Raw genomic sequence first — 12,131 nt, 5'->3', positions numbered from 1 at the left:
CTTCTTCAGTGTGGCTTCCTCTCTCCCCTTCAGTTATGGTTTGTTCTGTCAATCTTTGGGTCAATTTTTGAGGTATTAGGATGATTTGATAGTTACCTAGTTGTATGCATGTGACAAGATAAGCCTAGGGCCCTCTTATGCCACTGTAATCTTCCTGTCCTCCTAAAAATTTTCTAAAATAATAATAATAATAATAAAACAAATCCAAGAATCTCAGGGAACACCAAGCAAAATATGTTTTTGAAAAGGAAAGAGAGACAGACAAAAAAAGATATAATATTCATGCTTGTGAAAATCACTGATGAAGATACTGTGTTGAAGGCAGCCAAAGAAAAAAAAGATACGTGACATACAGAAGAGCAAAGAATTAGAACAAACTTCTTATAGAAAGTATGTAAGCAATAGAGTGACAGCTTTAGAGTATTGAGGTAAGGAAGATAGCTACCTACCCAAAATTCTGTAAGTGGTGAAAATATTTTTCAAATAGAAAGGAGGAACAAAAATTTAGAGAACTCATTACGAGTATTCATGTACTACAAGAAGTATAAAAGGGATATCCTTTAAGCAAAAGTAATATATTGATAGAAAGTCAAATCTGCATAAAGAAATAAACACTTCTAAAGGTGATACAAATACTCAGTAAACTAAATTAAAACAAACAACATTTCAACGTGGCAGAAATGAGTCTATATACTTCATCGATTATTATATTTTTTTTTATATATTAGAAAATAATAAGCAGTAGAATAGAAGATATATCTAATAGGATTTCAGAAATAGTCCACTCTATAATTCCTGGATGATAATGATTATTATGATAATGATATGATGAGGAGAACTATGACAACTAGATGCAGAGTGAATCTTTAGGCACTTTACATATATTAAAGTCTTTACTATTCACCACATTTAATGAGGTAGGTGATGTTATTATCACCATTTTTAACAATGAGAAAACCGAAGACCAGCAAGATTAAATACTTGACCAAGGTCACACAGTCTGGAACTACAGCATCGGTATCTACTACATGCAATCAGAAGCTACTTCTGTGATAACTTTCAAAGCAGATATTTTTGAAGAAGATCTTATTAACATTCCATGGGTCTTCATTTATGATATGCTAAGGTAGTAATAGCAGAACTGGCAATATTTTTAACTAACAAATAAAAGCATCCTCTTTTACATTAATGAGTAAGATTTTCTTTTTGATGTTTTAATAATTTTGAAACCTAAGTTTTAGATGTGCAAGAGAGAAATTGTGATTTCTTCTAAAAAGCAATATATATTTTTAAAGATTTTATTTATTTATTCAACAGGGATCACAAGTAGGCAGAAAGGTAGCAGGGAGAGAGAGAGGGAAGCAGGCTCCTTGCTGAGCAGAGAGCCCAATGTGGGGCTTGATCCCAGGACCCTGGGATCATGACCTGAGCCGAAGGCAGAGGATTTAACCCACTGAGCTACCCAAGTGCCCCTAAAAAGCACTATTTTTACTAAATGCTTATGAACCAAGTACATAAGATATAAGCTCTTATCTACTTTATATTACTGTATTGAATTTGTTCACCTTACAGTATTTACAGTACTCAAGTAAAATGTATTTAAAAGAAATATACATTGGGTGCCTGGGTGGCTCAGTGGGTTAAGCCTCTGCCTTCGGCTCAGGTCATGATCTCAGGGTCCTGGGATCAAGCCCCACATCATGCTCTCTGCTTAGTGGGGAGCCTGCTTCCTCCTCTCTCTCTGCCTGCCTCTCTGCCTACTTGTGATCTCTCCTTCTCAAATAAATAAATAAAATTAAAAATATATATATACATTATATGAATCAGTTAATGTGTTGTTAATATTGTTGCCATATTCATAATAGAATGGTGCTTAATTATGCTACTTTAATAGCCATGTTACTTAAATTACTGAATATTCACAAAATAATATGTTTAGATGGTACATCATCCAGTGTAAATTCAATTACTTTAAGTGTCAGTTCCTTGGGGTGTTCAGTATTTTAGAAATGTGATAATATGTTTCAATATAAATTTTTTTTTTAAATTTTTTATTTATTTATTTGACAGAGAGAAATCACAAGTAGACTGAGAGGCAGGCAGAGAGAGAGAGAGGGAAGCAGGTTCCCTGCCAAGCAGAGAGCCCGATGCGGGACTCGATCCCAGGACGCTGAGATCATGACCTGAGCCGAAGGCAGCGGCTTAACCCACTGAGCCACCCAGGCGCCCCTCAATATAAATTATTTACTATGGATGCAGTATAGCAGAATTGTAACTAAGTGTAACTTAGTATAACTAAGTGTAAATTACGTAGAGGTTAGAAACAAGTCCTTAAATTTGGATTACTTGCATTGCAGCATTGCTTACAGCAGCAGAAGGAAGGAAGGAAATAAGGGAACAAGAAAGGAGGGCCAGAAAGAAAGCAAAAGGAAGGAAGGAAGAGAAAGAAAACAAAAAGAAGAAAACAGAAAAAAGAGAATGAAAGATGAATTAGTAAGAGACTTACATAATAAATTATTAGTACAGTTTTCTATGTATTTCTAGTTCCTCACTGCCTAGGGTCATAGTAGGCTTGAACTTCCCTTGGTCCATGAATTTGGCATCACCATTAATTTGAGCATACATTTCCTGGTCACTTCTGGACTGAATTTTAAGAGCTTAGATGTGTTTTACTATGTTGTCTCTTTGCAGTGACACTCAGCATCTTCAGATGGTGGCTGCTTGGTCATTCAGGGTCCAACAGAGAAGGAGAGAGAGAGTAGAGACCTGTAGTAAATACGGGTTTATATGAGAAATAAAGAAGTCTTTGTTGTTTTAAACCAGAAAGATTTTCAGTGTCTTTATTACTAAATGATTATTTACTCTAGTTGATGTATATCTTATAATCATAAACTGAAATACTGCATTTCTGTTTAAAAGCATAAGCTTCAGGGCGCCTGGGTGGCTCAGTGGGTTAAAGCCTCTGCCTTCAGCTCAGGTCATGGTCTCAGGGTCCTAGGATCGAGCCCTGCATCAGGCTCTATGCTCAGCGGGGAGCCTGCTTCTTCCTCTCTCTCTGCCTCCCTCTCTGTTTACTTGTGATCTCTGTCTATTAAATAAACAAATAAATAAATAAATAAAATCTTAAAAATAAAAAAATAAAAGCCTAAGATTCATCTACGTTTCAAATGAAATTGAAAGTTAAAAGTTCATCTATATTTTGAGTAGATATATAATTAGAAAATCTGAACTCTATTTGTGACTGAAGGAGCTGGGTAATGGGATAGCATTACAGACCTAGTGTACAGTGATAGAAGCTGAGATAGATAGAAATTTATTTATTGATTTATTTTTTGCTCTGAAGGAAAAATGTTTTCTGATAAACAATGTAGTAAAAGCAAATCAACAGCCTTATAGCCACATAGCTTGGATTAGAAAAAGTGCTTAGTAATATTATTCAAATCTGTTGTATCTAATTGCAAAGTTTCTTATAGAGTACCCTGGGAGACTGAATAAATGTTAAATAATTATCCCTTACCATAAAGGCTGTCCTTGAATATACACAATTACGGAAATGAGCTAAAATATTCGACATTCAGTATTTTTGAATCTAAGAAAGAACATAAAATACTAATAAACACCAGTAATTATTTACATGATGTTCAAAACACTAACTTTAAAAGCCCCAGCTTTATTTTTGTATTTTTCTATATCACAGTTTTTTAAAGATTAATTTACTTATTTGAGAGAGAGAGCACACTACAGCATGAATTGGAGTAGGGGCAGAGGGAGATAGAGAGAGAGAGAATCCTCAAGCAGACTTTCAACTGAGCCTGGAGCCCATAGGGCTTGATCCCCGGACCTTGTGAGCATGACCTGAGCCAAAATAAAAAGTTGGCAGCTTAAGCGACTGAGCCACCCAGGCACTCCTCTATAATAATTTTTGATGTTTCATTATCTTTTTAAACAGGCTTTGACATTTCTACTAAATGTCTATACAGAAAAACTACTAGCTTAAAATAATTATTATATACTTTAAATCTCTTTTAAATGAAAAGGAAAGTGAATACCATTCTTCAAGGTAGATACTTGATAAAATAAATTTCTAAACAATTGACAAAACAAATGTATGAAATAATATTTGATGTCTTACCTCAGGAAAGAGCCTCTTATTTTATCTCACAAAAATGTACATAGGGTAGCACCACAATAAAGTGCAAAATTGGAAGAATGGCTTTGGCTTTATTGTTGTTTTTTAATATAAAGGAAAATTTTCTTGAGAACATTGAGAATTCAGTTGCTGCTTATAAAATATTTATCATCTATTCATTAAAATATTTCCTGTATTCTGAAAAGAACAAAATTGTTGTAATATTATGTTGTTGATACTTAACTACTACTGTAGTAAAATGCTTCCTTGGAAATATTCATATTTGTTTTAGCAGTACCTTAAAATAACTTATAATAATATTGGTTATTTTTCCCACTGACCAATTTCATTTATTTATTTGAATAATTTTTTTCAAATGTGGCATTTGTACACCTAAAGATGGGGAAGCAAAAGAATTTTTCCTTGGTCGTGTTTAAGAACTTTCAGGAGAAAAGTGGGGAAGTGGGAAAACATCCTCTAATAGAAAGCCAAACAAGATCAAATTTCTTTGTGCATGCACAAAGCTAAATTGAAAGCCTGGCCTGTCAGCAAATGTTTAACTACTATGGAATCCATGCCTATTTCTAGTACCCTAATTGGAAATTCCAGAATAATTAACTAGAAGATACCCTACATAGTAATGTTATAGACACATTTCCTTAAAATTTGGTACTCTCTTTTCATTAAGTATTCATCATTCTAAATGAAACTTCTTCAGAATACTCCTCTTATAAAGGAAATGGAAAAAAATTTGGCTTTAAGAATAGACATTTTCAGTCGGTAAAAAATATCTACTAGGTATAGATATAATGAAAATAGTCACGTTTTGCCACCAAATAATGAAATACCACCATGAAAACCTATGAAACATAATAAGGATAATGAAAAGAAGTGCTCATAAAGAGAGTCTTCATCAGCATTAGAGTAAATGGCATCTAAGCAAATCTAAGCTTAATATCATAGTGATGGAAATAAAAAAGAAAACAATTACAATGAAGACTTTCTACCATTCAGGTCACATAAAAATGAAAATAACATGTGGATTGTTGTTATATTAAAGGAAACAGCTTCTGCCAGGACTTCTAGAATGTAAGGAGACAAGTATTCCTGCAGTACCTATGTAACTAGCCAGTCACAGACTCTCTAGCCGGCAGCAGGTAGTTAATTTGTACTAAGGCCAAATGAAAATGTAGAAGAGTAAGGCTAAGTACTTCAGCTGGGCTACAGGCAAATTTTCATTCATCTATTCCCTCATGTATTCATTTAGCACAGATTTATTATGTAGCTAATATATGGTAGAAACTGTCCTAGATATTGCAGATACAAAGATGAATAAAGGGGCTCAGTGGGTTAAAGCCTCTGCCTTCGGCTCAGGTCATGATCCCAGGGTCCTGGGATCGAGCCCCGAATCAGGCTCTCTGCTCAGCAGGGAGCCTGATTCCTCCTCTCTCTCTCTCTGCTTGCCTCTCTGCCTACTTGTAATCTCTCAGTCAAATAAATTAAAAAAAAAAAAAAAGATGAAAAAACCAATGTCCTGTTCTCTCAAAGGACCAAATCTTGTAGAGAAATACAAATAGATGAGCAAATTGATGCAACAGGGCATTGGAGGTGCTCAGATAGAAGCAGTAAAGTCAGTTCTGCCTTAACTTTGAATAACTTCTTGAAAATTTCCCCTCCAGTTAAGGAGAACAGTTTTTTTTTCCTACATCTCTAGGATCCTTGTTACATATTTAGATAGAATCTGAGAGATGATACTAATTACATTATCAGAATATTATGTAATTAGATCACAAATTGAGTGGTATATACAAAGTTTTCTAAAGAAACATAAAGGGGAATAATGAGGACTGGAGTATTAAGATGTGAAGTCAGAGGCAAGACTGAATTAAAAATAGAGATGGGAAAGAGTCTATAGTTAGGTACATAGATACATTAGATTTATACTGTATCTAGATGGTAGGTATGAGAGAAACCATCACTTTCTGTGGTATACCTGCATTGTTGCAAAGGCTTTCTAATGATGTTCCATCATACCTTCTTTTTAAGATGATTCTTTTATGAAAACTTCAAGTATTTATTTTCATTTTTCTTGTTACTGGTTCTTTCTCCTCAGTTCTTTCCTGTTGGCCATATTTTTATTAGATCCTTTAAATACTTATTTTGGTTACTTTAAAGTTGTTATCTGGTTGTTTTAATATATAGGCTTCTCTAGTAAATCTGATTCTTTATTCTATGATATTAGTGTGTGTGTGGGGTGGGGGGTGTACTCTAAGTCTGATTGAACACTGACATCGTATGTAGGAAAAAGACCAAAATCAATATTATTTATGCCTGGAGGTGGGCAGCCTCACCTGCCAGACCATTATTTTGGGAGATTGACTTAAACCAATTAGAGATTGAGGTGGATTCATTTTGCCATTTCTGTCCTTTCCATTAATTCACCACAGAGTCCAGTTCCTCCAGGAAAGGGCTGATAATACCTTATACTTCAGTTGTGGCTTGGGATTCTGAATGGTTTTTCTCATTGTTATTGCTCAACCTTCAGTTTTTGGTGGTCCTAACACATACCTGTGCCCCTGAGGTCTCTCAGCACACTCTCGCCCCTCTTCCAGTGGTAGATTGCCTTTCTCGGTGGGAGCAACACAACTTCTGTTCTCCTGGCACAGCTTCAGTCTTCCTCAGAGACCTGTGCTCCCAAATGCTCTGTTTCTCAACACTCCTACTCTTCTAATGACAGCCAGTTTCTGCTTTGTGTCTGTGGGTTCTTGAGCAGAGGAGTTTTCTGATACCCAGAAAGAGTAGGCTTTGCTTTTTATTGTAAAGACTATTCCTTGATCCTCCTCAGAAGTAGGGGTTTTTTACCCCTGCTTTTACCTCACCTCCGGAAGCAATGGATATTTGCCTTGACTCTGGAGGTGACAGTGTTTGTTGCCACCAGTGCTTTTAAGATTTTGCTTCATGTTGGAGTATGTCTAGGGAAGAAGGTGATACTCAATTCCTGACCCCCAGTATCAGCTGATCACCTCCTGTCTATTGAGTTCCAAAGGGGACTCTTACTGCCCCACGTCAGTCTTTCTCACTTCCATCTTTTCTTCCTTCCTTTCTTTTTCTTTTTTAAGATTTTATTTATTTATATGTGAGAGAGAGACAGAGCATGAGCAGGGAAAGGGGTAGAGGGAGGAGCAGCAAGGCTTGATCTCAAGCCCATCCCAGGCTCCTGGAATCATGACCTGAGGCAAAGCAAGAAGCTTAACTGATTGAGCTTAGCTGACTGAGCCACCCAGGCGTCACCCATCCTCGACCCCTATGCCAGTCTTTCTTATGAGTACCTAGCAAAGGATTAGGGAAAATAATTTGTGAGTGCAGACTCTTTTGTGTCTTTGGCTCCCAGTGATTCAAAACTAACATATTAGCCTATATTAAGGCTTTAAGGAGCTGTAAAATTTTAGCTGATTTCTTCTTACCTGCTTGTATGGTGATCAGTTCTTCTTCCAGAAACCTGCAAAAATGAAACAAATGCTGTGACTCATTTTTTCTTTGTTGTCACTTTTAATAATATAATTTACCTACCTTGCCACTATAGCTTTCAGTAGCTTGTTTTAGGGAAAATTGTGATTTTTGCCAATTACCTGCCTTTTTTCTTTTAATTAAGTGGTGACTGACATTTTTTTGCTAATTTCTCTATCTAATCAGAAAACAAGAGCTAATGTTTCTTTAAATTATCAACATAAATGTTCTTAATATTTTCTTAATAAGAAAGGAGACTGAAGGGGATTTGCTTAATGATTATTCAGTATTTTACATTGCTTTGAGGCTAGGCCAAAATGTAGTACTAACCAAAATTTTTAGCAATAGTACAGTTTTTCTAGAAATTAATGAAATAGGCACTGATCTATCATTAAGCTCTAGCTTTTTTGAGTAAGTACATTTAATGATATCTCAGGCTTCTCTGTGGAGAAAGAGTAAACTTCTCTGATTTTTCTCTAACTATGATGGCATAATGTGATAATATTCAAACCTTTTAATCCATGCAACTCTTCCATCAAATGAAAGTTGCATACATTCTTAATATAGAAATAACAAGAGAGTATGAATGCTCTGTTCAAAGGTTGGGAGGGGGAAGATGAAATGGCAACTTTCTGTTTTCTGCTCTTCATCTGTCCCTCAAAACTCTAAAGTGGGCCAGGAGCAGCCTCGGAGTAACCTGGGGATTTCTCAGTAAAATAAAGCCAAACTGCTTAATCTGATTTGTTGGAAATAAAGCCCAGGCATGGGTATTTTAATCTGCTCTTCAGGTAATTCTTATGCTCGGTTGGGCATTTTGTAGCATATAATAAGACCACTAAAAACAGCAGAAATTTACCATTTTAATTTGACTCTGTGATTTATTAAATAAGCACTGATTTGTAATAGTATAAATAGTAACAAACTCTGAAGCACTAATCTCACTAAACTTTCAGAAAGTCTTATACCAAAGACCATCTCCACATTTCTTCTAAATAGTTTTGATTTACTGTATATGTGGCTTTATAAGAGAAGTCCCAAATTAAAAATTGCTAAATGGGATGGTATATAAAAATTAGGTAACACAAAAGTGGTACATTATAGTTATTTTTCCAGTTAAAATATGCCAACTTTTTCATATACTGGAAATGGAAAATAAATATTCATTTAAAAATAAGCTACAAGAAATATTATTTACAAATTGGCAATCATGTGAAACACATACCCAAAGCTCCTGGAATTTTATAATACATTTGTTGGGACTGTATAAAATCTTATCTGAGAAGTGTTAAAACATATTTAAAGAAGAGTTAAGAAAAACAATTAAGCTTAGAATAATCATAGTATCTACTTATAAAATTTCCTCATTTATAACTAATTGTTCATAAAGAAATGTTGATTTATAGGAGGTCTAAAAGTTCAGGTTGATAAGCCTCATGTATTTGAGTTTTTCAAAGTGATTGAGTATTTTTTAATTGAAAAGCAACAAGATTTTTTTCCTGATTCAAAGAGACTCCTATTACTTTATAAATGTTATAAAATATATAATTCATTTTTTTTGAAGTCTTAGAGAAAATTGTTAAGTGTGAAGTATGGGGAAACTATCATCTACATGAGTGAATATGACACTATATATTCTACTATGAAAATGCCACAAAAAGAAAACCTCCCAAATAAAGATCCTAATTTAGAGGAAGTGAAACCGAGAACTGTAGGGAAAGAAACTGGTGATATGACGCCTCCAGAGCAAGGGAACCTTGAGTTAGACCTACCCCAGAATATATGAATGCAAGAAAACACACTCCATCTTGATTAAACTTTATTGTGTTGTGTCTTTGCTGTCACTTAATATCCAGAGTCCTGAGGCTCTGTGCATTCCATTCAAGTAAGTATGAAGTATTTTTCTATCATTCCCATCTATTAGCATAAGATGTATATCAGGATAACTACTATAAAATTATGAGACTAGAGTATTCTCTTAAAATATTGCCTCTAAGAACACCTGGGCGACTCAGTTGGTTAATCACCTGACTCCAGATTTCAGCTTAGGTCATGATCTCACAGGTGGTCAGGTTGAGTCCCATATGGAGCTCTCTGCTCAGTGGGGCCTCTGCTTGAGATTCTCTCTGTCCCTCTCCTTCTGTCCCTGCCCCCTAAAATAAATAAATAAATCTTAAAAAAAAAAAAAGTTGCATCTTATTTTGTTATGCCCGCTTCTGTTTACCTATGCTGAGTATGTTTATTTTCTTCTTCATTTCTTGACTGATTTGTAATGAGTTTCTCTGACAATTTTTGAAATGAATAGGTTTGCAAATTATACTGAATTATACTGTTCTCTTGTTTCACTGCCTTTCCTTTTTTAAGTATATTTTAATCCTTAATTTTTATGTATTTTTTCTGTTTTCTTAAGCATTTTGTAATTATTTTCTTAGTTTGTTTCATATTTATTTTAATAGCTTATTTTAACAAATAATTTGAAAATTTATTACATATGATAATATAATTAAATATATTAATTTTAATTCATATATCTTATGAATTCATGAAGTCATATATCATAACTTTTTAATTTTACTCAAAACAATTAAATGAAATTAATTTCCAGTTAAAATGTTATTTTCAGGCTGCCTGGGTGGCACAATGGGTTTAGTGTCTGCCTTTGGCTCAGGTCATGACCCCAGGGTCCTGGGATGAGACCCAAATCAGGTTCCCTGCTCAGCAGGGAGTCTGCTTCTTCCTCTGCCCCTCCCCCCTGCTCCTGCTTGCTTTCTGTCTCTCTCTCTCTCTCTCTCTCAAATAAATCAATAAAATCTTTAAAAATAAATAAATAAATGCAATTTTCTTTTTTGATTTCTTCTCTTATTCAGTGGTTAATATTTTTAGTTTTATATACTTTTATGTTTTGTTTACCTTTAATTGCTGCTATCTGCATTACATGGTAATTATAGAAAATGTTCTATATAACTCCTATCTAAAATCTGTTAATTTTTTTTGTGGCTTTCTGTATTTCTAAATATCCATTTACTTTCTTCTAGTCTATTGTCTTTGTAGACTTGTAGGTCATTTTGTTTGTGGGTTATATATCAATTAAAGCTTATTCATTAAATTTCTCTTCTACATCATACATCTCTTTTAATTTGGTCTATCAAAAGCTGAGAAAATGTTGCCTAAAATCCATAGCTATGTTGTAGCCTTGAGCTTTTATCCTTATAGATTTTTTTCAGCAGATACTTTAGTACAGTATCAATCATTGCTGTGTCTAGGGTCTTATTTCTTAAGACATGGCACCATATAAGCGGGAGATGCAGTATGCAGCCACAAATATATTTACTTTCATAGATGGTATGACCAAGTTATCAGAAATATAAAGTATGTATGGATCCCAAGGATCCAAAACTATCATCTTATAAATTCTTCCCTTTTTTATATGATGAAAAACCCTTTAAAACACACACACAGAACCCAAACCCAAAGTACCAGACCATGTCCTAAAGCTACCAGGAGTGCTCATGAGCATTGCAGTTTTTACTGAGTTCTAAGTTCTACTCGTTGGGTTTCAGTTGAGATCTTGGCTCATTACTTTATAGTACAAGCATTCTGAAATTCATCTCTTCATCTTACCTGTTTCTCCACATTAGCTTGCTGACCTTGTACTGATCTCCCAAATTCATTAATTTAGCACACTTTATTTACATGTGTATTAATTTTTTTCCATGTAACAATTATCACAAACTTACTGACTTTAAAGAATACCCATTTATTAGCTCCCAGATTTGTATGGTATGGTATGGTTAGTTCTGTGCTCAGAATCTTCTAAGACTAAAACTAGGGTGTTAGATGAGCTGTGTTCCTTTCTGGAAGCTCTGAAGGATTACTCCCACACTCATTTAGGTTATTAGCTCACAGTTTTAGGGCTAAAGCCCCTAGTTTTTGACTGATTGTCAGCCAGGAGCTGCACATAAATACTAGCGGTGTCTTACACTCCTTACCATGTGGCCACCAGTGGAGACTTCACACTGATGCCAAATCCCTCTCAAGCTTTGAATTTCTGTCTCTCTAGAAAAAACCCAGTTCTTTTTTTTTTAAGTTCTTTTTCACTTTTTTATTGAAATAAAATACAAATAATAATGTATCGAGAGGTGTAGAAAGCCTTTATTGAGAGAGATCAATTTTTTAAGCAACCGGAAAGCAGGGCTTAACAACCAAGTTTTTGTTATGGAAAGAAAGTGGATCTTTAAACAAGAGGCAGACACTGAAGGAAGGGACAATTAGCTAGGCTACTACTCTCTTTCATGAGGCAAAGTCTAGGCAGGTATCGTAGTGTAAACTCTAGTTCGCTTAAATGTACTTTTTATTGATTGTTTGATATAAAATAGTGCCATTAAATTCATAATTATGACTAACTTCTCCCATAATTTGACTGTAGTTTAGCTAAAGCATTTATATTGAAGTTGTTTGTTTTCATTTCTCATTTTCTCTTATGGATTTTAGTGATAAA

The 12,131-nt window shown here is 34.5% G+C and overlaps 1 long non-coding RNA gene across 1 annotated transcript in view; it reads left to right on the top strand.

The window, feature by feature from the left end:
* The window catches only part of LOC116586070, a 132,127-nt gene extending 129,744 nt beyond the window's left edge, over positions 1–2,383 (top strand). The window contains exon 4 of the long non-coding RNA XR_004283880.1: positions 2,358–2,383. This is a non-coding gene — a long non-coding RNA (uncharacterized LOC116586070). The remainder of the gene's footprint in view (positions 1–2,357) is intronic.
* Positions 2,384–12,131: the final 9,748 nt, after the last annotated feature.

This window comes from Mustela erminea, chromosome 3 (genome assembly GCF_009829155.1).
Source record: "Mustela erminea isolate mMusErm1 chromosome 3, mMusErm1.Pri, whole genome shotgun sequence".
Classification (NCBI taxonomy): domain Eukaryota; kingdom Metazoa; phylum Chordata; class Mammalia; order Carnivora; family Mustelidae; genus Mustela; species Mustela erminea.
Note: the sequence above shows the minus strand (reverse complement) of the source record. Positions and strands in the feature narration are given on the sequence as shown.